Genomic DNA, 24,318 nt, shown 5'->3' on the forward strand with positions numbered 1-24,318 from the left:
GGTCGGTGATGATGACCTCTTCGACTAGTTGTTGTGGTGTCTGTCTGAGCTGTCATCTATCTGTCTGTCTCCATTTCCTCCCCCCCCCCCTCTCTCTCGCGCTCTCTCTCTCGCTCGCTCTCTCTCTGCCCCTGTGTGGCTGAATTGTTGTGAATTTTGCGGTGCGTTTTTGTTTTCGCTCAGGGTTTGGCCACAGCCCTACTATGCACCGCTCGGCTGGCCGACCGGTGGGTCAGGTCACTGCTGTGAGCTCTTTGTCAGGGAGTTCTGCTGAGCTCCACGTTTTCCCCCTCGAGGCCCTCCCTCCCTCCCGGGAAGTGGTGCCGGTGACATCACTAATGGTAAACAATGGCTTTCAGTGGGAGGCAAGCTGCTAGTGCCTGTGCATACATACATACATACATACCCTGCACGGGTCCACGGGTCGTCCGGGCCAGGTATCCTCACTCTCACACTGGCTGGCACCACCGTCATGCTGGAGGGGGGAGTAGTGGCTTGTGTGTTTTTCCTGACTTAATGATTTGACTTGATTTGTTAAGTGCGTTTATTATCAAGAGTTCATAACCGTTTTTTTTTTATGAATGAACCGGAGTGCCGGGCGCAGGGCACTGAAATCGTCTCCTGGACGAACACGGCGCTAAGAATGAAGTAGTTTTGACCACTGGAGGTATATTGTGCTCGTCCTGTGCTCATCATGCATTGTGCTTCTACTCCGGCGAGCCGGTGCTGCTGCATGAGTAAGTAAGCTAGCTGTGTATCGGCTGCTCGGACCTGAACATATCTCTGACTTAACCCTTTAACTGCCACACTACAGAAGGTTAACCCTTTACTATCACACTACAGACGGTTAACCTTCTGTAGAATCGAGAATCAAGAGGTTTATTTGTCACATACATACCAGGGCATACAGTGAAATGCGGGTGGTCATGCCCGCATTGATTGTGCAAAATACAATAATAAAAATAGGCATAGAAAAAAATAAACATAGAAAAAATAAAATAGGTAAGACACAAGATATGCAATGCATGGTAAAAAAAAAAGACATGCTAAGTTCCTGAGAAACTGGTTTATATACACTACTATACAATTTACAATTTTAACTTTTTCTTTTTTTTATTAATATTTATTGCACAAATCTTACAGATATTCAGGAAAAAACTTTCAACAGCATAACTTGGCAGTGAAAGGGTTAAAATGGAGAACGTCAGAACAGCAAGGACCCCGGCTTCATGTGCAGCGGTGGGAGATGTCAGGAGCGATGATTTTACAAGTCAGAACTGACAGCTGAAATTAATTGACGAATTAACATGAGATCTATAAAATGATCTGACCATACGGTATGATTCAGTAATACTAGTGCATACAGCCATTTGAACATAGGACTGTACAGTATGAACTAGGGTATTTTCTGTAATAGCCTAGCCTAAACAACACCACTGCACTGACCCCCCTTAGCTACCAGAGGTGCACCTTTCCTGCTGACTTGTTGAACACAATCTGTAAGTCGCTTTGGACACAAGCGTCGGCTAAATGACTAAATGTTAGGGCTGACATTGGAATATTTTTTTGGAATTCGAAGCTTTAGGGCCGAGATTCGATTTTAATTCGAAGCTTAGAGATATTTTTTTAGTTTTTTTGTTGTTGTTGTGGGACTTGTACAGCACTTTGTTAAACTTTGTCAGTGCTGTAAAGTTTAAACCTTTTTAAATCTTAGACAAACTAAATACTTTGCTTTCATGAAATATTGTAAGCCGTCATTTGAGGCTTTATAAAAGCAGCACAATGAACACAAATCTGTCAGTGCCGAGTCCGACCTCATCTTAAATAACAAACAGCATTGCTTGTTGTAGTTAACAAAGAGAGGCAGAGTTGATTTAGCAAATAAAAAAAATATTTTTTTAATATATTCTAATTTTATATTCATATTCTAATCCCATCCCCATCGAACGAAGCTTCGAAGTATTTAAGACGGCCCTAATAAATGTAAATGTAGTTTCTGTGCAAGATGGATCTCTCTAGAGATGGTTAATGTTAATGATGCAACATGACTTTGCAAAGAACTTCAAACCCTTTCCAAGAAGCTCATCTCTAGATGCTAGTGCTAGATGCCCACCACCGGCCAGCCAAGGGTTGGCTCGCTCTCATTCTCCGTTACACTTCTCCTCGTGATGTTGCAGGGTGGACTGTGTGACGTGGTGGTGTCGTCTGAATGTTGTTTAGGATCAATAATCACCAGACGGGGAATAACGGGACTAATTGGTTGATCTGGATTTGCCGACTTTAAATCAGAAAGGTGCCGACCTTGCTGCTGCTTCTGGCACTTTACATGCTGTATTTATCACACGTACACACACACACACACACACACACCCCTCCTTCCCTCTGCTCACCTTCCCTACCTCCTTCCCTCTGCTCACCTTCCCTACCTCCTTTCCTCCCCTGTGGCTGAGACCCCCCCCCCCCACTTCCTTGCCCCCCCAGCCACCATCTTACACAGTAAGCCTGTGACCTATACTCAGGGGGCGAAATTTACTTTTTGACTCACCGGCCAGTGGCGGGTAGATGGGAAGAATCTACCCGCCAAGCATATTTCTTACCTGCCAACTTTTTTTTGATTAAAAAAATAATAATAATTATTTTATATATATATATATATATATATATATATATATATATATATATATATATATATTTTTTTTAATAAAATATATATATTATATAATCATACTTGTAGTTGTATTATCTGCGAGACATCGCCACCTCGCTGTCTGCAAACAGCTCCACTGTCTGTGTGTATACTTGAGTGGCCTCCAGCTCCAGCAAGGATTCTCCGGCGCTGCAGCTGGACCCGAAACTCTACATTCAGCATGAAAGGATTCTCCTGCGCTCCAGCTGGACCCTATTCAGCAGCCCTCATGCGATGTAAGCCAGGGGCTCGAATACGCATGTTGTAGGACATTGATGTCATGAGCTATCTGTAGCTACTGCTGGATGGCGTTGGGACAACGCCTCTGAACTATTTAGTTTACTGGGACATTTCGTAGTGACTTATGAGCTAACGTGGGCTAACATGAGCTACCTAGCCAACGGAGGTATTATGCACTGGACACTTGCTGGAGCAGTTGTTGATGTCGGGAGCTATCAGTAGCTAGCCGGCTGGATAACGTTACACAATGCCTCATGTATTAAACTAAAAGTGAATAGTTGACTGGGTCATTTTGTAACAGTAGCTAACATTAGCTCAAGGAGGTCCCTCTGACTAAACCAGTGTTTCTCAAAGTGGGGGGCGCAGAGGCATGACAGGGGGGGCCTTGAGATTTATATATATATATTTTTTTGGATTACAGAAAATTATCACTAAAGTGCTATCTGTTGCAGCTGCACTGTTCTCTATGAAAATACCATTTCTCAAAATCTGAAAATCATTATTTAATAAAACACAGAAAAGGATCACCAAGTTACTCTGGATAAAAAAAAAACCTTTACAGACAACATTGAGACAAAGCTTCCTGACACATCTCCATCCAAACTCTTGGAAGAACTCTTTGAAATCTCATCTGATACCACCTGGAGAGCTAGTTTCAGAGTGTGGTGCTGCTGAGTACCAAGTATCTCATCTCATGGCCCACCAAGTATCTCATGATGCAGCAGTTAAGGTGTTGATACCATTCAGCACCACATACAGTATCTGTGTGAAGCTGGCTTTTCATCCATGACAGCTCTGAAAACAAAATATAGGGCCAATTTGAAAGGTCACGATATTGGTGTTATTTCAATAAATTTAAACATGGCCCATTTCATGACTATTTTGTTGGGGGGGGGGGGCAAAAATATTGCCTGACAGAAAAAGTTTGAGAAGCACTGGACTAGACTAACGTCACGGTGACTGTCCTCTGTTTACATGCAGCATACAGAAACAGGTGCGGGAGGGGTAGGGGGAGCAGTGCGCGGTGCGCTGCATGTCTGTGCTGAGACAGCGAGTGAGAACTCCGCTCAGAATTGGATCATGATTTTTTCACATCGGTTTTCACATGACTATTTGATTGCCCGCCACACGGCGGGCAGACCTCTCAGTGGGAGGCGCCAAATGTAAAAACTGCCCGCAAATGGCGGGTGGCGGGCTTTAATTTCTCCCCCTGCCTATACTGGTCTGATGCCCCTGTGCTTTTGATTGTGCTGAAGGCATGGCGGACTAACAGTCACGTCTGTCATAGTAGAATAGACTGTTGGCCCATGAATGACTGGCATAGGTAGGAAATAGGTATTAGAGACTAGTACTACACAGATAATCGTGCTCTGCTATGATGTGCAGGTGTCTCTAATAGACAGCATAGGGTGGTGTAGTCTGACGTCCCTTTGGACCGCCCGCGAGCTCCACCCGTATAGGGATTTATCATTGGGAAAATGGATTATCGGCTATTGTAACAATTCTGCCTCGTGAACATTGGAAAGCTTTCCATTTTTGCACAAAATGAGTTCCCTTCTACTAACATTATTGTTTAAAGCATTTTTGGTTGAAAAAAAATTCTGCGGTTTTCTTTTACGATTTAATTGCGAATACTTTCACGTTGAGCTATAGATTGTGGATGAATACGCACAGAAAGGTTCACCGTGCAAATGTTCACGCTTTATTTGTTTTAAACGACACGATTTAGAAACAGGCAATGGGGAAACGCGTTGCAATTTTTGCGAGGTGGACCGGCCGGAAACGGCAATGACGTCACCACTACACCACCTCCCTGTAGGAGACACCAGGCTGTCGCTGCCGTGTGAAGGAGGAGCTTAGGACCACTCTGCTCACACCTGGATGTCACTTTGGCAGACACACACTAGCTCTGAGCATAGCCACTGCTCTCTCTCGTCTCTCTGTGTGTCTCTCTTGTCTGTGTCTCTCTCTGTCTCTCTGTGTTTCTCTGTGTCTGTGTCTCTCTGTCTCTTTGTGTATCTGTCTCTCTCTGTGTCTCTCTGTGTTTCTCTGTCTCTCTGTGTGTTTCTCTGTCTCTCTGTTTCTCTGTGTGTCTCTCTCTGTGTCTCTCTCTGTGTCTCTGTCTCTCTGTGTGTTTCTCTGTCTCTCTGTCTCTCTCTGTGTCTCTGTCTCTCTGTGTGTTTCTCTGTCTCTCTGTCTCTCTCTGTGTCGCTCTCTGTGTCTCTCTCTGTGTCTCTGTCTCTCTGTGTGTTTCTCTGTCTCTCTGTCTCTCTCTGTGTCGCTCTCTGTGTCTCTCTCTGTGTCTCTGTCTCTCTGTGTGTTTCTCTGTCTCTCTCTGTGTCTCTCTCTGTGTCTCTCTGTCTCTCTCTGTGTTTCTCTGTCTCTCTGTCTCTCTCTCTGTGTTTCTCTGTCTCTGTGTGTCTCTCTCTGTGTGTCTGTGTTTCTCTCTCTCTTGATGTCGCAAAGTGTACACAAACGGCTGCAGAAATGTGGCGTATCTCTTAGCCAGCCTGTAGTGTTCTACAGTTAGCCTGACCCAGTTGCCTGTTCCTCGCACGATGGAGAGAGAGAGAGAGAGAGAGAGACCTAGACGGCAAGTGAGAAAGACAAGTACAAGGGAGGGAGAGAGACGGAGAGAGAGCCAATGCCCCAGGGCCCGTGCTGTAGAGTGGGTGTGGTCTGGGCATGGGCCCTGGCCTGCTGGGAGGGGGGGGGGGGGGGGGGGTCTATCACCCAGCTGTGTGACGCTGATGCTAGCGGACACCCTAGAGAGCGCTGCAGGGCCCGGACGTTACTTCTACTTCACCAGAGCCAGGACGGCCACAATGGAGGAGAGAGAGGGAGGGAAGGAGGGCAGGGAGGAGAGGGAGCCGCGTCGTCAGTCACATGACCCACCGGCGGGGTGTTCAGCCCGGGTCTCTGGTGTCTGACGAGGCCCGGGGACCGTGCAGGCACCCACGCCGACACGGGTCAGAACCACTGCCCCGTCCATCACAGCTCCTCCCCCTGAGGTCCATCACAGCTCCTCCCCCTGAGGTCCATCACAGCTCCTCCCCCTGAGGTCCATCACAGCTCCTCCCCCTGAGGTCCATCACAGCTCCTCCCCCTGAGGTCCATCACAGCCCCCCCTGAGGTCCATCACAACTCCTCCCTCTGAGGTCCATCACAACTCCTCCCTCTGAGGTCCATCACAGCCCCCCCTGAGGTACATCACAGCTCCTCCCCCTGAGGTCCATCACAGCTCCTCCCCCTGAGGTCCATCACAGCGGGAGGTGGAGGTGGGAGACAGAGGAGGGAGACAGAGGAGGGAGACAGGAGGGAGACAGGAGGGAGACAGGTGGGAGGAGGGAGGAGGGAGACAGAGGAGGGAGACAGAGGAGGGAGACAGGAGGGAGACAGAGGAGGGAGACAGAGGAGGGAGACAGGAGGGAGACAGGAGGGAGACAGGTGGGAGGAGGGAGGAGGGAGACAGAGGAGGGAGACAGAGGAGGGAGACAGGAGGGAGACAGAGGAGGGAGACAGAGGAGGGAGACAGGAGGGAGACAGAGGAGGGAGGAGAGTGATGTCATTGTCGCTCCGGTACCGGACCCCTCACCCCTAACTGCTGCCGATGAGCAGGTTGGCACCTTGCATGGTCGCCCCCGCTGTCGGTGTGTGAATGTGTGAGTGAACGGGTGAACGTGAAGAACAAGAATTGTAAAGCGCCTTGGATAAAACTTAAAAAGTGCTATAATATAACTGCACCATTTACCATTTGGCTTTGCTGAACAACGTCAGAATGTATGCAGTGTTTTTAAGCTGTGGACACGGAATTCAGGAGAAGCATCCATTAGTAGAGGGATTGTAACACAGCCCTGACGCCCAGCGAGGAGAATCAGAGAGAGAGAGAGGGAGAGAGGGAGGGAGAGAGGGAGGGAGGGGGAGAGGGTGTGAGAGAGGGGGAGGGAGAGAGGGGGAGAGAGGGAGGGAGAGAGAGAGGGAGAGAAGAGAAAGAGGGAGAGAAGAGAGAGAGAGAGGGTGTGAGAGAGGGGGAGAGAGGGAGGGACGGGGGGAGAGAGGGAGAGAAGAGAGAGGGAGAGAAGAGGGGGAGAGAGAGGGGGAGAGAGGGAGAGAAGAGAGAGGGAGAGAAGAGAGGGGGAGGGAGGGAGAGAGCGAAAGAGGGAGAGAGGGAGAGAAGAGAAAGAGGGATAGAGAGAGGGGGAGAGAGAGGGAGAGAGAGAGAGATTTCCACCAAGCAAAACTATTTGACCCGCATTTCAATAAAGAAGCTGATTGGTTCCCCTATAGAGAAGCTGATTGGTTCCCCTATAGAGAAGCTGATTGGTTCCCCTATAGAGAAGCTGATTGGTTCCCCTATAGAGAAGCTGATTGGTTCCCCTATAGAGAAGCTGATTGGTTCTGAGAACAGCACTCTACTGAATTGCTACTCTCCCCGTCCCGATGACGATAAAAAGACAGAGATGTAGTGTTCCCCGAATAGCCCGAACTCCTGCACTTAAAACAAGACGCTTCTCACCGAGGCTGCTGACCCTGCATTCGCATAAACCTCATAATTGTGATAAATGATTGGATAATTAGAATTCCATCGATCGATGCGCCCCCTTCTGCGCTCGGCCGAGATCACCGTAGGACAACAAATCGATGGTAGTAATGTTTTCTTCTTCGCTTGTTGCTGGTGGATCATTGAACGGACCAGCGGCCGAGGATGTCTGCTGATTGGGGAGCTGATCGATGCATATCTTTATCAGGATCAGATGTCTGCAAGTCGGTCAAGTCGAGCAGAGGGGTGGGGGGAAAAATCGATACGTAGTAGTATCGCGATACTTTGCGTGGCGATACTGTATCGATACAGGGACGCCATCCAAGTATCGATATTTAATTATTCATTATTCTTTTTTTTGTATTTAAGGAAGTTGCATTGTTCATTTCAATACCTGTGATTGTACAGTCGTCCACACACACACATGTGCATTCAGTTAAGTTGGAATATGACTGTAATACAAACAGTTCAGTTTGTCAGGTACATGCAACACAGATTACAGTGTTGACATCTGTCTGCTTGAGAAAATACCATGTTCTGCAATAAAAATGATTGAAGTGAGATGAACAGACAGAACTTTATTTTATTAGATAAAACATGTTGACAAAGTTTTACTTTGCAGTAAAAAAAAAAAAAAAATTTGACTCAAGTATCGCGATAGTATCGTATCGCGAGGTCTCTGGCGATTCCCACCCCTAGCAGACATAATAATAATAATTATAATTTAGGACCTGCTCCGAGGTCATCATTTGGCACACATGCGAACCATGCATACAATGCGTATCTGCGATTAACCCATCCCGTCGTCCTTCCCCCCCAAGGGCAGCCGGGAGCAGACAGGCGCCACGTGAGCCGCGCCAGGGGACCAATCCAAGTGCTCCTGTCCGTCTTCGTCAAGGACGCCACAGCGTTAGCGATCTTGTTGTTGTGCATGTTTTTCCATTGGGTTTATCTTATCGGGGGGGGAAACCCTTGCGAGCACGGGGAGAACATGCAAACTCCACACAGAAAGGCCTGGGAGATACCCCACCTGGGTAACTGGCATCATGGAAACCTGGTCCCCAAGCGGGATTCGAACCCTGGACCTTCTTGCTGTGAGGCGACAGTGTTAACCACTACACCACCGTGCCGCCCGGTTAGCTACGGTGTGAAAGTCTTCAGTAGTTCAGTGTCTCCTCTCTGGTTATTAACTCATTGAGCGCCATGCTGTTTATCTTTAATCCCTGGCGCCATGCGCTATTGATCATTTTCACGATGTTTGCAGAGCTATCGTATATTATTCTATATTATAGCTATGGTCCTGGAGACAATAGTATGGCTCATGTGACAGGCACTAGTATGTAATACACCAACATGGAAAAAACTGTTTATGTTTACCATACCGTGCTAAAGATCGCCTCGTTTAACTATAATCCAGGCTGCTTTCCTGGAACGGGAGTTATGACACGCTATGTGCATAATGCGCAAACCTGTCGGGTTGCTCGCCTGAAACCTATATTATTTCCAAATCAAAGGTATATACCATATAGATGTTTAACCTGGTAGTTAATAAGTACCAGGTTATTAACATGGTAGTGGACCACTTAAGCAATAGCTCACCACACACTAGGTCATGGTAATTATGGTTATTATATCACAGCTTGCGTCGGGCCGAACTGTGCCCCCTTAGCTGTGATATAATAATAACCATATATACCATGACCTGAAGTGAACTATTGCTAGTAAATGATAACGTTCAAAATAAAATAGACCCTGGCTGCCTGCACTGCAAGGCGGTTGCTATGCAACATACACACTACTAACATCCTGATCTGCAATGCACACTTTTATAGTATATAGTATAGTAATCTGTTTTTATTCTTTATTTTTTTTATATTCTCTTTTTATTGATTTTCTCCGCGGTCCATACAAACAATGTCATGACTTCACATTAATTTATCCGAGCCTTCTGTAGTACAATTTTCACCCAGGGTTACTGAGTCCGAGTTAAAGTGCAGAAGTACAAGTAGTACACACATGAGGACCGATAAGATAAGATAGGATAATAAGATAAGATAATCCTTTATTGATCCCCTAGGGGAAATCCAGGTGTCAGAGCAGCATGGGGGAGGGGGGGGATGCATAGATTCACAGTACAGTACAATATAGTAATATAAAATATAATAATAATAATAATAATAATAAAAATAAAGTAATATAAAAAGTAATAAATAAAGTAATATAAAATAGTAATATAAAAGTACAAACACAAGATGGACCAGTGTTATGAAGTCTCTAGTGCAAAGAATCAAGATGGAACCAAGGTAGTCGTTGATGCAAGTCTCTAGTTCTCATGTCCCGAGTTGAGACAGTGATAACTCCGGCAGCAGAACCGGCTAAATTTATTGTATTGCACGGCACACTTTTTAGAACTGTATATAGTAAGTCTATTATTGGCAGCTGCTAGGTGTGATGGTACTGATGGTAGGAGGTAATCATGGAATGGACGGTCCATTTGAAAGTAAAAACGTTGCCAGGGTCAGATGACCGCTTTGAGCAGAATCAGAAAGGTCTTTATTGTCAAGTAGTTCACACAGACACAGGGTTCGCACTTCGCACAAGGTCCTTGAAGTGCTTAAAGTGCTTGATTTTTTTACCAAAAAAAAGTCAAGGCCTGGAATTCCTTGAAAACAGCAAATTCTTTAACACAGTGCTTAAAATGTCCTTGAAATTCAAATCAACCATTCGCATTGAAAGTTTTGTTCATCCATGATCACATTTTTTTTTTTTTTTTTTTTTTTTTTAACTTTATTTTTTAGCGTTTATCGCTTTCCTGGTCAAGCATGACCGACAGTTGCAGGGTGAAACGGGAGAGAGAGCAGGGGGAGACATTCGGCAAATGACGGCGGGTCCGGGAATCGAACTCGGAGTCAACCAGATCCGTGACGCAGCACGGAGTCCCGCGCGAGCGCGGTAACATGGTGTGCTACTGGAGCACCCCAAACAAATTTTTTAAGCCATACATATTTGATCAGACTTTTTTTCTATAAAAAACAGCATTTAAAAGTGAATTGTATCATTTAAAAATTTTAAATAGTGCTTAGGAAAGTACTTAAAAGTCTTGAATTTAATTTTGCAATGTCTGTGGGAACCCTGCATGCAGGGAAATTGATTTGGTTGTTTGGTGCGACATTAGACTGACTATATAGACTCTCACTCTAGACTCTCACTATAGACTCTCACTATAGACTCTCACTATAGACTCTCACTATAGACTCTCACTATAGACTCTCACTATAGACTCTCACTATAGACTCTCTCACTATAGACTCTCACTATAGACTCTCACTATAGACTCTCACTATAGACTCTCACTATAGACTCTCACTATAGACTCTCTCACTCTAGACTCTCACTATAGACTCTCTCACTATAGACTCTCACTATAGACTCTCACTATAGACTCTCTCACTCTAGACCTCTCACTATAGACTCTCACTATAGACTCACTGTGATGTATATTCTGGCTGCTCCCATGTCTCCAGAATCTCCTGCAGTTATAGGGAAATGAATGGACTATTAATAGACGGCTCCTGGCTCCGTCTGTGTGGTCCGTGCAGCTGTGACCCCGTGAACAAAGCCTTCTAATATACATTTCTCTCTCTGATAAGGCGAAGGGAAAGATCTCTAGCAAAAACTAGCTTAGCATTGCAGATCAGATCACCGACGTCGGATCATTCTCTGCACCGGTCGGTTAGGGTTAGCCATTTAGCTTTTTAGAAATTGGAACGTTGACAAAACATACAATCCTTTGGTGAAACACAATTTCCCCTTTAACCCTTTCACTACCACACTACAGACTGTTAACCGTCTGTAGTGTGGTAGTGAAAGGGTTAACCTTCTGTAGTGTGGTAGTGAAAGGGTTAACCTTATGTGATGTGGTAGTGAAAGGTTAACCGTCTGTAGTGGTAGTGAAAGGGTTAACCTGCTGTAGTGGTAGTGAAAGGGTTAACTTTCTGTAGTGTGGTAGTGAAAGGTTAACCTTCTGTAGTGGTAGTGAAAGGTTAACCTTCTGTAGTGTGGTAGTGAAAGGTTAACCTTCTGTAGTGTGGTAGTGAAAGGGTTAACCTTCTGTAGTGTGGTAGTGAAAGGGTTAACCTCCTGTAGTGTGGTAGTGAAAGGGTTAAGGACAACATGACAGGTAAACAGGAAAAGACTGTTCATTTGGGGACAGCAGGAACCAGGACTCGTCATATTGACGTGAATGTGTGAGAGGTCTATACCGTCATAGATCCACGCTGAGCTATGTATTCTTACTATACCGTCATCCATGATATACATATTGTTAACAATTATTTATTTTTAATCATTAAAAAAATATATATACATATTTATAGTGATGCACGATATATCGTCCGATATAATATCGGCCGATATGGCCGTTTTTTTACACATCGGTATCGGTCCGATATCAAGATAGGGCCGATATAATTTTTTTTATATATATATATTTTTTTATATACATGTTTTGTTTTGGCCTTAAATAGTTTCAAAATATCAGTAATTTCTGAAAATAAGTTACAAAAGTAAAAAAAGAAAATGCGTTTTGGAAAATAGCTCTTTATTTGATTATCATAAAAAAGTGTTTTCTATACAGAGATATCGACATCGGTAAATATCCGTATCGACCAGAACAGCAATATTAATATCGGTTATCGGTATCGGCCACAATTTTCACATCGGTGCATCACTACATATTTATATTTTTAGGTTAAAATAAAATACATATCTACCCAGATATCACCCAGCCCCCCCAGCCCTCCCCAGCTATCACCCAGCCCTCCCCAGCCCCCCCAGCCCTCCCCAGCCTCCCCAGCAGTGGTGCCCCAGCCTGCAGAGCCTCTCTCTCCTCCTCCTGGATGCCAGCAGGCAGACAGCGTAGCGTGAAGAAATGTCTCTCCCCCGGCCGGCCCTCAGTCACGTCAGGAATCCTGATGAGGCTTATTGGGGCAGAAAGGGCACCGTTTTCCCCCGAGGCTGTAGCTAGTACTGGGGAGCGGGCTCTGTGGGGAGCAGCTCTGTAGGGATCACAGTCTGTGTAGGGAGCGGGCTCTGTAGGGAGCACAGTCTCTGTAGGGAGCACAGTCTCTGTAGGGAGCACAGTCTCTGTAGGGAGCACAGTCTCTGTAGGGAGCAGCTCTGTAGGGAGCACAGTCTCTGTAGGGAGCAGCTCTGTAGGGAGCACAGTCTCTGTAGGGAGCACAGGCTCTGTAGGGAGCACAGGCTCTGTAGGGAGCACAGTCTGTAGGGAGCACAGTCTGTAGGGAGCACAGTCTGTAGGGAGCACAGTCTGTAGGGAGCACAGGCTCTGTAGGGAGCACAGGCTCTGTAGGGAGCACAGTCTCTGTAGGGAGCACAGGCTCTGTAGGGAGCAGGCTCTGTAGGGAGCACAGTCTGTGTAGGGAGCACAGTCTCTGTAGGGAGCACAGGCTCTGTAGGGAGCAGGCTCTGTAGGGAGCAGGCTCTGTAGGGAGCACAGTCTGTGTAGGGAGCACAGTCTCTGTAGGGAGCACAGGCTCTGTAGGGAGCAGGCTCTGTAGGGAGCAGGCTCTGTAGGGAGCACAGTCTCTGTAGGGAGCAGGCTCTGTAGGGAGCACAGGCTCTGTAGGGAGCACAGTCTGTAGGGAGCACAGGCTCTGTAGGGAGCACAGTCTGTGTAGGGAGCACAGTCTGTAGGGAGCACAGTCTCTGTAGGGAGCACAGTCTGTGTAGGGAGCACAGTCTGTAGGGAGCACAGTCTGTGTAGGGAGCACAGTCTGTAGGGAGCACAGTCTCTGTAGGGAGCACAGGCTCTGTAGGGAGCAGCTCTGTAGGGAGCACAGTCTCTGTAGGGAGCAGCTCTGTAGGGAGCAGTCTCTGTAGGGAGCACAGGCTCTGTAGGGAGCAGCTCTGTAGGGAGCACAGTCTGTGTAGGGAGCACAGTCTCTGTAGGGAGCAGCTCTGTAGGGAGCACAGTCTCTGTAGGGAGCACAGTCTCTGTAGGGAGCACAGTCTCTGTAGGGAGCAGCTCTGTAGGGAGCACAGGCTGTAGGGAGCAGGTCTGTAGGGAGCACAGTCTGTAGGGAGCAGCTCTGTAGGGAGCACAGTCTGTAGGGAGCAGCTCTGTAGGGAGCACAGTCTGTAGGGAGCAGCTCTGTAGGGAGCACAGTCTGTAGGGAGCAGGTCTGTAGGGAGCACAGTCTGTAGGGAGCAGGTCTGTAGGGAGCACAGTCTGTAGGGAGCAGGTCTGTAGGGAGCAGGTCTGTAGGGAGCACAGTCTGTAGGGAGCAGCTCTGTAGGGAGCACAGTCTGTAGGGAGCAGTTTCTCCTCTTTCTAGCACACACCACTCATGAGGTCTCTCTCTCTCTCTCACCCTCCTCTCTCTCACCCTCTCTCACCCTCCTCTCTCTCACCCTCCTCTCTCACCCTCCTCTCTCTCTCTCTCTCTCTCTCTCTCTCTCTCTCTCTCTCTCTCTCTCTCTCTCACCCTCCTCTCCTTCTTTCTCACCCTCCTCTCTTTCTCTCTCACCCTCTCACCCTCCTCTCTCTCTCTCACCCTCCTCTCTCACCCTCCCCCCTCTCTCTCTCTCTCTCACCCTCTCTCTCTCTCCTCTCGCTCTGTCTCTCTCTCTCTCTCCTCTCTCTCTCGCACCTCTGAGTCATAATTTGTGACACACACACACCTATTGTGGTTAGACAGCAGGGAGTGACGATTAATGTTTTTCACGAGAGCAGCCTCTATAATCCAGAAGTCTGCTCTAAACGGGAGCATCACACTGAGGGTGTACAGGGTTCGCACAAGGTCCTTGAAGTGCTTGATTTTTTACAAAACAAAGTCGAGGCCTGGAATTCCTTGAAAACAGCAAATTTTTTAACAAGGTGCTTAAAAAGTAATTGAAATTCAAATCAACCATTCGCATAGAAAGTTTTGTTCATCCATGATAAAATTGTTCTGAATCAAGATTTCTTTTTATAAATTTTTTTGGTCCACTTTTTCTCCCCATTTTTCTATTTTTCTCCCATCCCAATTTCATATTTCCAATTCTTCCCTCCCCTGTCTTGAACGTTGCTAGACTATGCCTCCCACTGGTCGGCTGTAGTGAGGATAGAAGCCTTGCATCACGTGTCCCCTCCGGTACACGAGGAGGCAGCCTGTCGCATCTTTTCACCGCAACAGCTCGAACTCTGTGGCGAGGAGTACCGCGTGGGAGGCTCACGCTGCCCCCGATACTTCCTGTTTCTGCCGCACCGGCGTCACCCAACCGACCTGTAGGAGTCGCTGTCCACAACATCCAATCCCCACCCACCGGCTTTCCCACCCTCTAACACTGCCAATTGTGTTAGTATGACTGTTGTGATTTTGGTGATATGTGCTATTGCACAGATGTTGACCCTTAGTATGCACACGCACACACAGTATAATAATATGCATGTAATAAATAGTTTGTTAATAAACTCTGTTACTTGAAAAATGTTCACTGTGCTCTTAATTCTTTTTTAATTTAGGAGCACATGTGCTCCCTGGGAAAAGGGTTAGCGTAGAGCCCTGTATATAGTAATAATAATAACACATGGCGATATACTAAAAAGCTATTTCAAATGTTTGGCTGGTAAAAAATCTGCTTGGCTGGTCGTTTTTTTAATCAAGCCAAAAAGTTAATTTTGTTCCCTGACAGAAGACAAATGTATGTATCTTAACACTCCAACATTTTGGGAACCCTGGAGTTAGACAAGAAGATGCATACCTTTTTCTTCTCTGTGCATGCAGTATAGGAGTAGGAAGACGTTGGGAACTAGGCTAATGGAGGAACCTACTTCCAGTGACTGACGCTAAGATAGGCTAACGTGCGTGTCTTCCTACTCCTACTGCATGCACAGAGAAGAAAAATGGTATGTATCTTCTTGTCTAACTCCAGGGTAGATGCCAAATAAGCAAATTTCCCAAAATGTTGGAGTTTTCCTTTAAGTTTAAGAAAGAGTGCAATAAAGGATTTTATTGAAAAAATAAGAATTGTGTGAGAGAATCGTGATCTCAATTCTTAGAGAGAAAAATCGTGAGTCACATTTGAGCAAGAATCGTGCAGCCCTAGTGTAGCATCACGGTAAAGGTGGTGTCGCCTACTCCATTCTTGGGGACAGCGAGTGGAAAACGGTGATGTCATCCCGGCCGTGTGTGTGTTTGCATCATGGCTATCTTTGTTTGGACCAGCGTGAGTTTTTAACCTTTGGAGTGAGGACCCTTTTTTTCTTCTACTTCTTGTAATGGCCTCCAGAGGCTGTTTATAGGCTTCTTCTCGAGGTTCCTAGAGAGGTCTGCAAGAGAAGAGTGGTGAGAAGTGAGGGGGGAGAAGGAGAACTCTGGGCCGCTTTGAGGGCGTTCCTGGTGGTGGTCAGCTGTCGGAGGCTATTCCACTAGGGCTGTCGCGGTAACCGCACTACCGCGGTGTGTCGAGGCACACCCGCGGATGGAGCACAAACAACCGCGACAGCTGCGGTAAAAAATAAATAAAAATCCACCGACCAACGCGCCACTTCTCTCGCTTTCCACGGGAGCACGCTTGATACTTTGTTTATACTTTGGCATAATAAGAAAGAAGGCGTCGTGTCAGATTTACCAAATGGACTAAGAGCCTGTGACTTATATACCCGTCCTTAAATTGCGAGTAGCAATGGTCTAATATTAGGGATGCCCCGATCACGTTTTTTGCCACCGATCACCGATCGTCGTGAGCCATATCGGCCGATACCGATCGTTTTTGATTAAAAAGAAATTTAAAATTATTTTATATACTTTTTTTTTTTTTTTTTTTTTTTAATAAAATATATATATTATATAATTAGACTTGTACTTGTATTATCTGCGAGACATCGCCACCACGCAACAAGTCAAAATGCTCGCTATCTGCAAACAGCTCCACTGTCTGTGTGTACTCTAGTAGCCTCGACCAGCTCCAAAAAGGATTCTCCGGCGCTGCAGCGGGACCTATTGGTAACGTTATGCTTTGGTCATTTCACATTCAGCAAGCCCTCAGCTCGAATACGCATTAAATCAATGTTATAAGACATTGATATCAGGAGCTATCTGTAGCTACTGCTAGCCGGCTAGATGACGTTAAGACAACTATTTAGTTCAATCGGACATTTCGTTTTGAACAGTGAATTAACGTCAGCTAACGCGAGCTAACGCGAGCTAACGGAGGTATCAACATGCACTACAAGACTTGCTGGAGCATTTGTTGATAGCTATCGCCTATCGGTAGCTAGCCGGCTAAATACCGTTAGACAATGCCTACTAAAAGTGAACAGTAGACTGGGTAATTTCGTTTAAACAGTAACGATAGCTAGGTAGCTAACGTTAGCTCAGGTCGAATGCACTATCTAGAGACTGCTGTGTCTACAAACTCTACACGGGTACGGGCGGGGCTAGGGAGGAGGAGCAGTTTGCAGGTCCTGTGCGTCTGAGACAAGCGAGTGAGATATCCACTTGATCAGTTTCCGCGATCGGCGAATATGACTAATTATCGGAATTCCCCGATCGCATATTTATACTAATTATCGGCCGATAACGATCGGTGGCCGATCGATCGGGGCATCCCTATCTAATATATTCTCGCCTCTGGTATGACGACGAGTCACATGCTGACAGAAGTTCGGTAAAACTTCGCCCTGTTAAAGTCCCCCGCAACCACAACAGCAGCGTCTACGTTAGCGGTCTGGAGTTTGTTGACCTCGTCCTGAAGCTCTGAAAAGCGGTGCCCCAGTGTTGGCTTGAGGAGGAATATAGACTCCAATCAAGATGACCGACGTTAATTCTCCAGGCTCTCTGTCTCTGACGGAGTATAGATAGACACAAGTGTGTGTGCACGTGCACAGTTGAGTGAGTGACTGGTGTATAGATTAGATAACAACTGATGTGTTCTCACCTACTGTCAGGCTGCACGCATGAAGGAGGCTGTTCAGTCTGTTACACAATTCACATTGAACTGTGTAGAAATCGCTGACGGAATCACAGAAACTGAGTAAAAAACAATTCAAATATAAACGTGGAATGCCATGAAATTGTGAAGTTGTAGGAAATTGTGTCCGAAATGCTAAAAACCTTTTCATGAGTAATTCTGAATGTGAACGGCAACATACAATAGGGAAACACCAGGTAAGCCCCTTCCCCCCGCCTGATCTCAAACCTACCGAAGTCGGCCCATGTCACCCCACTTCTCAGGGACCTGCACTGGGCTCCCCATTGCCACACAAATCCGCTTCAAGGCCCTCCACCTGGCATATCGTGCGGCAAAGGGAACCGCTCCCGCCTACCTCCGGTCAATGGTCTCTAACTACACACCCTCAAGACCCCTACGCTCTGAATCTTCTGGCCGCCTCAGACCCACTCCTATCCGAGCTCCGGGAGGGTCATCAAGGAGAAGTCGCCTATTCTCTGTCCTTGCCCCACAATGGTGGAACGAACTACCCACCACAGTTAGGACAGCCGAAACCCGTACAATCTTTCGCCGTCGACTAAAGACACACTTCTTCAATCATTATCTGAAATGGGAAAAAGAAAATCTAACCCTAACTAACCTTACTGTCTAATAAACTAACCTACACTGTAGCACTCAACACTTTGATGAACATTGTCACTTAGCTGATAGTTGTACCCTTCCCTGCTGTCTTGTTGTACAAAACTTGTAAGTCGCTTTGTATAAAAGCGTCAGCTAAGTGACTAAATCTAAACGCCATGGCAGAAGGTATGGCGCTCTGAGCTTGGTGGTGCGCCTATTGTTGGTGTATGCAGGATGGCCTAGAGGTAAAAAGAGGCATACTAGTAACTGAAAGGTTGCAGGTTCGATCCTTGACACTGACAGGAGTATTCCAGCTTTGAGCTGATAACTGAAGGGTGGCATCTAAATGCCCTTGGAGCAAGGCACTGACCCCCCACACAGCACCAGGGGCGCGGCACTGCAGGTGACAATGCATCCGTGTGTGTAACTAGGACGGATATGTGAAAAGACACATTTCGGTTGCATTGTGGATGTTTACATCAAAGTAAGCTAATCTTCTGCGCATCAGAGAACAGTATGTTTGCTGTGAACCTGTGATGGTCCCAGGTGGGGGAAACATGAAACCCTATTAGAGCTAAGAAACTAGAAAGATGCACTGAGTAGAGCGCAGCCGCAAATAACCGCAATGCTGCTACGTGGTTGTTTGTAGGGAAGGCTCCTCTCTGCGTGCTTATTATCTTCAATCTAGCTGTGTCATAAATCTGTAGCATTAAGTGATTGATCGGTATCGATAATGAGCATTTAATGACATGCTGCACTGCAATATAGAAAAAACAAGAATGGCTTCCCTGTGCAATCTCTAGCTATGGATGGCGTGCGCACACTCACACAAACACAAGTTATGTCTTGCAATAAATTAAGGCGTTACTTAGGTCAGTGGTTCCCAAAGGCAGGAAAGTGTTGAAAAACATCTCTTGGTCTCTTCATTTGAACATCGAAACTAGGCCTGGGCGCCGGGCGGTATCATTTTTTTCACACGTCATACCTTGATGAGCTAATACCCCGGTATACGGTATATGACGGTATGACTTTCATTTTCATCAGCGGGGGGGGGGGGGGGGGGGCAGCTAACAATATACTTGTTATTATCACCATCATACATAACGCTTGCTTATATTGAAACACGTTGAGATTAGGGCCGGTTTACCGGCACCATCGTATCAACGTGAGCCAGTTGCATTAGGATTAAAAAATGTCAACACTCACTCACCCCGTTTTATATTGCATTCCCAAAGAAGTGCCTCCGTCTCTCGTAGTCTCGTTGTGCTGGATGAAGTCACTGGCGAGTCGACTCGTGGCGCGAGGGTTTTGCTTAAATCCGAACAGACTCCAGTCCTTTAATTGTCCAAATGCGACAGTGTGTGCAAGTTTAGCTCTTGTTTGACAAAACGTTAGCCATCTGTGGTCAGGGAGCTCATCGTGGGCTGGAGTGACGGTGGTTAACTTCGACGCTTCATCGTTCAATGGTAACATATTATTATTATTGCTTAAGCTTTAGCAGCTGCTCAGAGATAGAGGAAATGCATACAGGTTAGTGTATGCTCAGCTCAGCTCTGTGCGGCGAAATACGGACCGCCTCCCCTGCCCTCTGCTGGCCGTGCTGTGTGTGTGTGTGTGCACGCACTTCAACCAACTTGAAAGTTAACTCTGTTTCACTAATGGAAACCGAAACCCAATGCCGTCCCTGTATAAACTGTTTCAGTGGAAATAGAAACTTAAAACCAACTGTGATTTTGACGGTATTGATTTTCAATACCGTCGGTATTTCTAAATACCCTGGTATACCGTAATACCGTCATACCGCCCAAGCCTAATCGAAACTGTTCTGATGTGCATTTATTGGGTCTCATAGTAAGAGAACTGCTTAAATTGTATATACAAAAAAGAAACCACTGTGTGCTTTTATTTTGAAGGCTAAAATCGTCCCCACCTCATTAGACCTGAAGGGAGAGGCATGTTGTCACACCGTCTTGTTCTTGGCTTGGTGACGTGAGTGGCGTTAACATTACCTGCAGCCACATGTCGTGTGCGTCGGCCTTTCCTCCAGCTCCCGGCGGTGTCAGAGACTCTCTCAGTTAGTTTTCTTCCCCTCCCCGGTTGGATAACAAACTAATGTGCCGTCAGCTCGCTCGCTCCCTAACCACAGGTGACGGAACTGTTTTTGTGTCACGGCAACCAAGCAACGGTGTTTGTGTTTACGGCTCTCGTCTGCAGAGAAATCGGAACACATATAATTCTGCTCAGATTATTTTGTTCCGCCGGTCGTCTCTCGTGTCCAGAGACCTCTCTTAGTTCACACGACGTTAGCACTGACTAGTAGGAACAACCATAGGACTACAGTATGTGAGGGAACATAGGACTACAGTATAATATGAGGGAACATAGGACTACAGTATAATATGAGGGAACATAGGACTACAGTATAATATGAGGGAACATAGGACTACAGTATAATATGAGGGAACATAGGACTACAGTATAATATGAGGGAACATAGGACTACAGTATAATATGAGGGAACATAGGACTACAGTATAATATGAGGGAACATAGGACTACAGTATGTGAGGGAACATAGGACTACAGTATAATATGAGGGAACATAGGACTAGAGTATGTGAGGGAACATAGGACTACAGTATGTGAGGGAACATAGGACTACAGTATGTGAGGGAACATAGGACTACAGTATGTGAGGGAACATAGGACTACAGTATGTGAGGGAACATAGGACTACAGTATGTGAGGGAACATAGGACTACAGTATGTGAGGGAACATAGGACTACAGTATAATATGAGGGAACATAGGACTACAGTATAATATGAGGGAACATAGGACTACAGTATGTGAGGGAACATAGGACTACAGTATGTGAGGGAACATAGGACTACAGTATAATATGAGGGAACATAGGACTACAGTATAATATGAGGGAACATAGGACTACAGTATGTGAGGGAACATAGGACTACAGTATAATATGAGGGAACATAGGACTACAGTATGTGAGGGAACATAGGACTACAGTATGTGAGGGAACATAGGACTACAGTATAATATGAGGGAACATAGGACTACAGTATAATATGAGGGAACATAGGACTACAGTATAATATGAGGGAACATAGGACTACAGTATAATATGAGGGAACATCATCTTTTTTCCTCCCTCCTTCGCCCGCCCCCCACAGTTTGGGAACCACTGGTTTTTGGGAAAGACGTGGAAAATAAAATAAAATAAATTGACTACATTTTATATAACAGCTTTTATCCAAAGCGCTTTACAATTTTTTTTGTTCCTCACATTCACCCGTTCACTCACACGTTCACACACCGACGGCGGTTGCGACTATGCAAGGTGCCGACCTGCTCATCCTGGGAGCAGTCAGGGGTTAAGTGTCTTGCTCAAGGACACATCGACACGCTGCCCGGGAGGTTCTACCCCCTGAGCCACTGTCGCCCCCACTGTCGAAGAGACTTAGGGAAGTGAAAAACACCTTCTAATTCACATAACAATTTATGGCAGAAAAGGAGGTTCAAACTAGTGCTGTCAATCGATTAAAATATTTAATCTGATTAATCGCATGATTGTCCATAGTTAACTCGCGATTAATTGCAAATTAATTAAAAACAAATTTATTTTCTAAATCTACCTTAAACCGATCTTTTTTAATAATAAGTTGATACGTTTTAAAACTTTTAATACTCTTATCAACATGAGTCAACAAATGCTTGCTTTATGCAGCCATTTAACACAAAAGGATGACCCTCATGCATTGCAAATGTGCATCAAATTCAAAACAGAGTGATAACTTCAAAATAACTTAAAAGAAAATAATAATTTAAAACAATGAATAAAGTGTGCATGAAATAATAGGGGAAAGAAAATGTTAGGAACTTGTTACATTCACCCACACAAGGGCTGAGGACTCACACCCCCCCCTCTCTCTTAGAGCCATATGAAATCCGTTTTATTTTTTTCCAAATTCCATTAAATTTTTTTCCAAATTCAGTTTTTTCCGTTTTAATATTTCAGAATTCTGTATTTTGCTTTGTACGCTCATTTTACCATCAGAAATAGTGTCTAATAAGTGGGAATGAATAAATGTCCACAATTTAATAAGATATAACAGTCCATTTAATAGGGCTGTCTTAAATACTTCGACGCTTCGAAGCTTCGTTCGATGGGCATGGGATTCGAATATGAAAATAAAATTCGATTATTAAAAAAAATATATATATATATATATTTTTGCAAAATCAACTCTGCCTCTCTTTGTTAACTACAACAAGCAATGCTGTTTGTTATTTAAGATGAGGTCGGACTCGGCACTGACAGATTTGTGTTCATTGTGCTGCTTATAAAGCCTCAAATGACGGCTTACAATATTTCATGAAAGCAAAGTGTTTTGTTTGTCTAAGATTTAAAAAGGTTTAAACTTTACAGCACTGACAAAGTTGAATAAAGTGCTGTACAAGTCCCACAACATAATTTTTTTTTTTTTTTTTTTTTTTTTATAAATAATAGCTGATTCCATTTTTATTGCTCAATTCCGCGATTCTGTCCGCGATTCCGTGATCGCGGATTCCATATGGCTCTACAGTCTCTCTCTCTCACACATACTCCCAGCTCTCTTTCTCTCTTGCCCCTTCCTCATCTCTCTCACCCCCCCCTCTCTCACCCCCCTCTCTCTCTCTCTCTCTCTCTCTCTATATCTCTATCTATCTATCTATCTATCTATCTATCTATCTATCTATCTATCTATCTATCTATCTATCTATCTATCTATCTATCTATCTATCTATCTATCTATCTATCTATCTATCTTATCTATCTATCTCTCACACACACACTTTGTTTTAAACGTTAATCGTGCGTAAAAGAAAATAGTAGCGTTAACGCAGCGTTAACTTTGACAGCCTTAGTTCAAACCCATTCATTAAGATTTGAGTGCCAACGTAATTAATGAAGGTCCGAACCCTCGAGCATCTGGGCTCAGCCCCACAACGCACCACCGGTCACGGTACACGGCCTCTCCTGCAGTCCGAGGAGGAGGAGGCCTCACGGTGCTGAGTCACACGTCACGACAGACTTCTTCCCCTACTCTACCTATAAATCTGTGCATCGTTATCAGACGGGCTCTGATCCTTTCCAAGGAACGTAGCTTTGTTGAATGAAAAAGCAGCCAATTTCCCATAACGGAAGGGAAATCTTGCCAAACCAGTGCTGGAAGAATGTGTCCTGCTGCACTCCTGAGTTTTCACCGCTCACACAGATGTGTCTCCAATTATACAATTGGATTATATTTACCAGAGACGGTGTAATAAGAGGAGAATCCGCCGATTAATGGTATCTGTCCCGCGGGGTACAGGACGCAACTGGAACGTCCTCGCCTGCATACCAACCGAGAGGGGAAAAAACGCAAGGGGATTCCGAACAGGCAGGGTTGGCGGCCCTCGATTGCACTCGAGGTCTTGAATCATCACCAATATCACGAGAGGTCCTTCCTCAGACAATGATGGATGTCCTCGAAAACCTTTTACGGTACTCGTCGACCCAGTATTACTATTCGCCATGATTTACCGCGACCGGATGAGCGCACACACACACACCCGACACGAGCGAGCAACTGAAAACATAACCTTGGCAGAGAGGAAACTATAACGCAATCCCCCCCACTTGCAACCACACACTCCACACAAAGGAAAGCCTAACCGGAGAACGAATGCATGCTGTCGTTGAGATTTGAAGCTGTGTAGAGGCTGTGAATACCTGTAGAGGCTGTGAATACCTGTAGAGGCTGTGAATACCTGTAGTACCTGTGAATACCTGTAGAGGCTGTGAATACCTGTAGAGGCTGTGAATACCTGTAGTACCTGTGAATACCTGTAGAGGCTGTGAATACCTGTAGTACCTGTGAATACCTGTAGAGGCTGTGAATACCTGTAGAGGCTGTGAATACCTGTAGAGGCTGTGAATACCTGTAGAGGCTGTGAATACCTGTAGTACCTGTGAATACCTGTAGTACCTGTGAATACCTGTAGTAGAGGCTGTGAATACCTGTAGTAGAGGCTGTGAATACCTGTAGTACCTGTGAATACCTGTAGAGGCTGTGAATACCTGTAGAGGCTGTGAATACCTGTAGTACCTGTGAATACCTGTAGAGGCTGTGAATACCTGTAGTACCTGTGAATACCTGTAGAGGCTGTGAATACCTGTAGAGGCTGTGAATACCTGTAGTAGAGGCTGTGAATACCTGGTTGAACTTGAGTCT

Source organism: Notolepis coatsorum, assembly GCF_963971535.1.
Source record: "Notolepis coatsorum genome assembly, chromosome: 1".
In the NCBI taxonomy this organism is placed as follows: Eukaryota; Metazoa; Chordata; class Actinopteri; order Aulopiformes; family Paralepididae; genus Notolepis; species Notolepis coatsorum.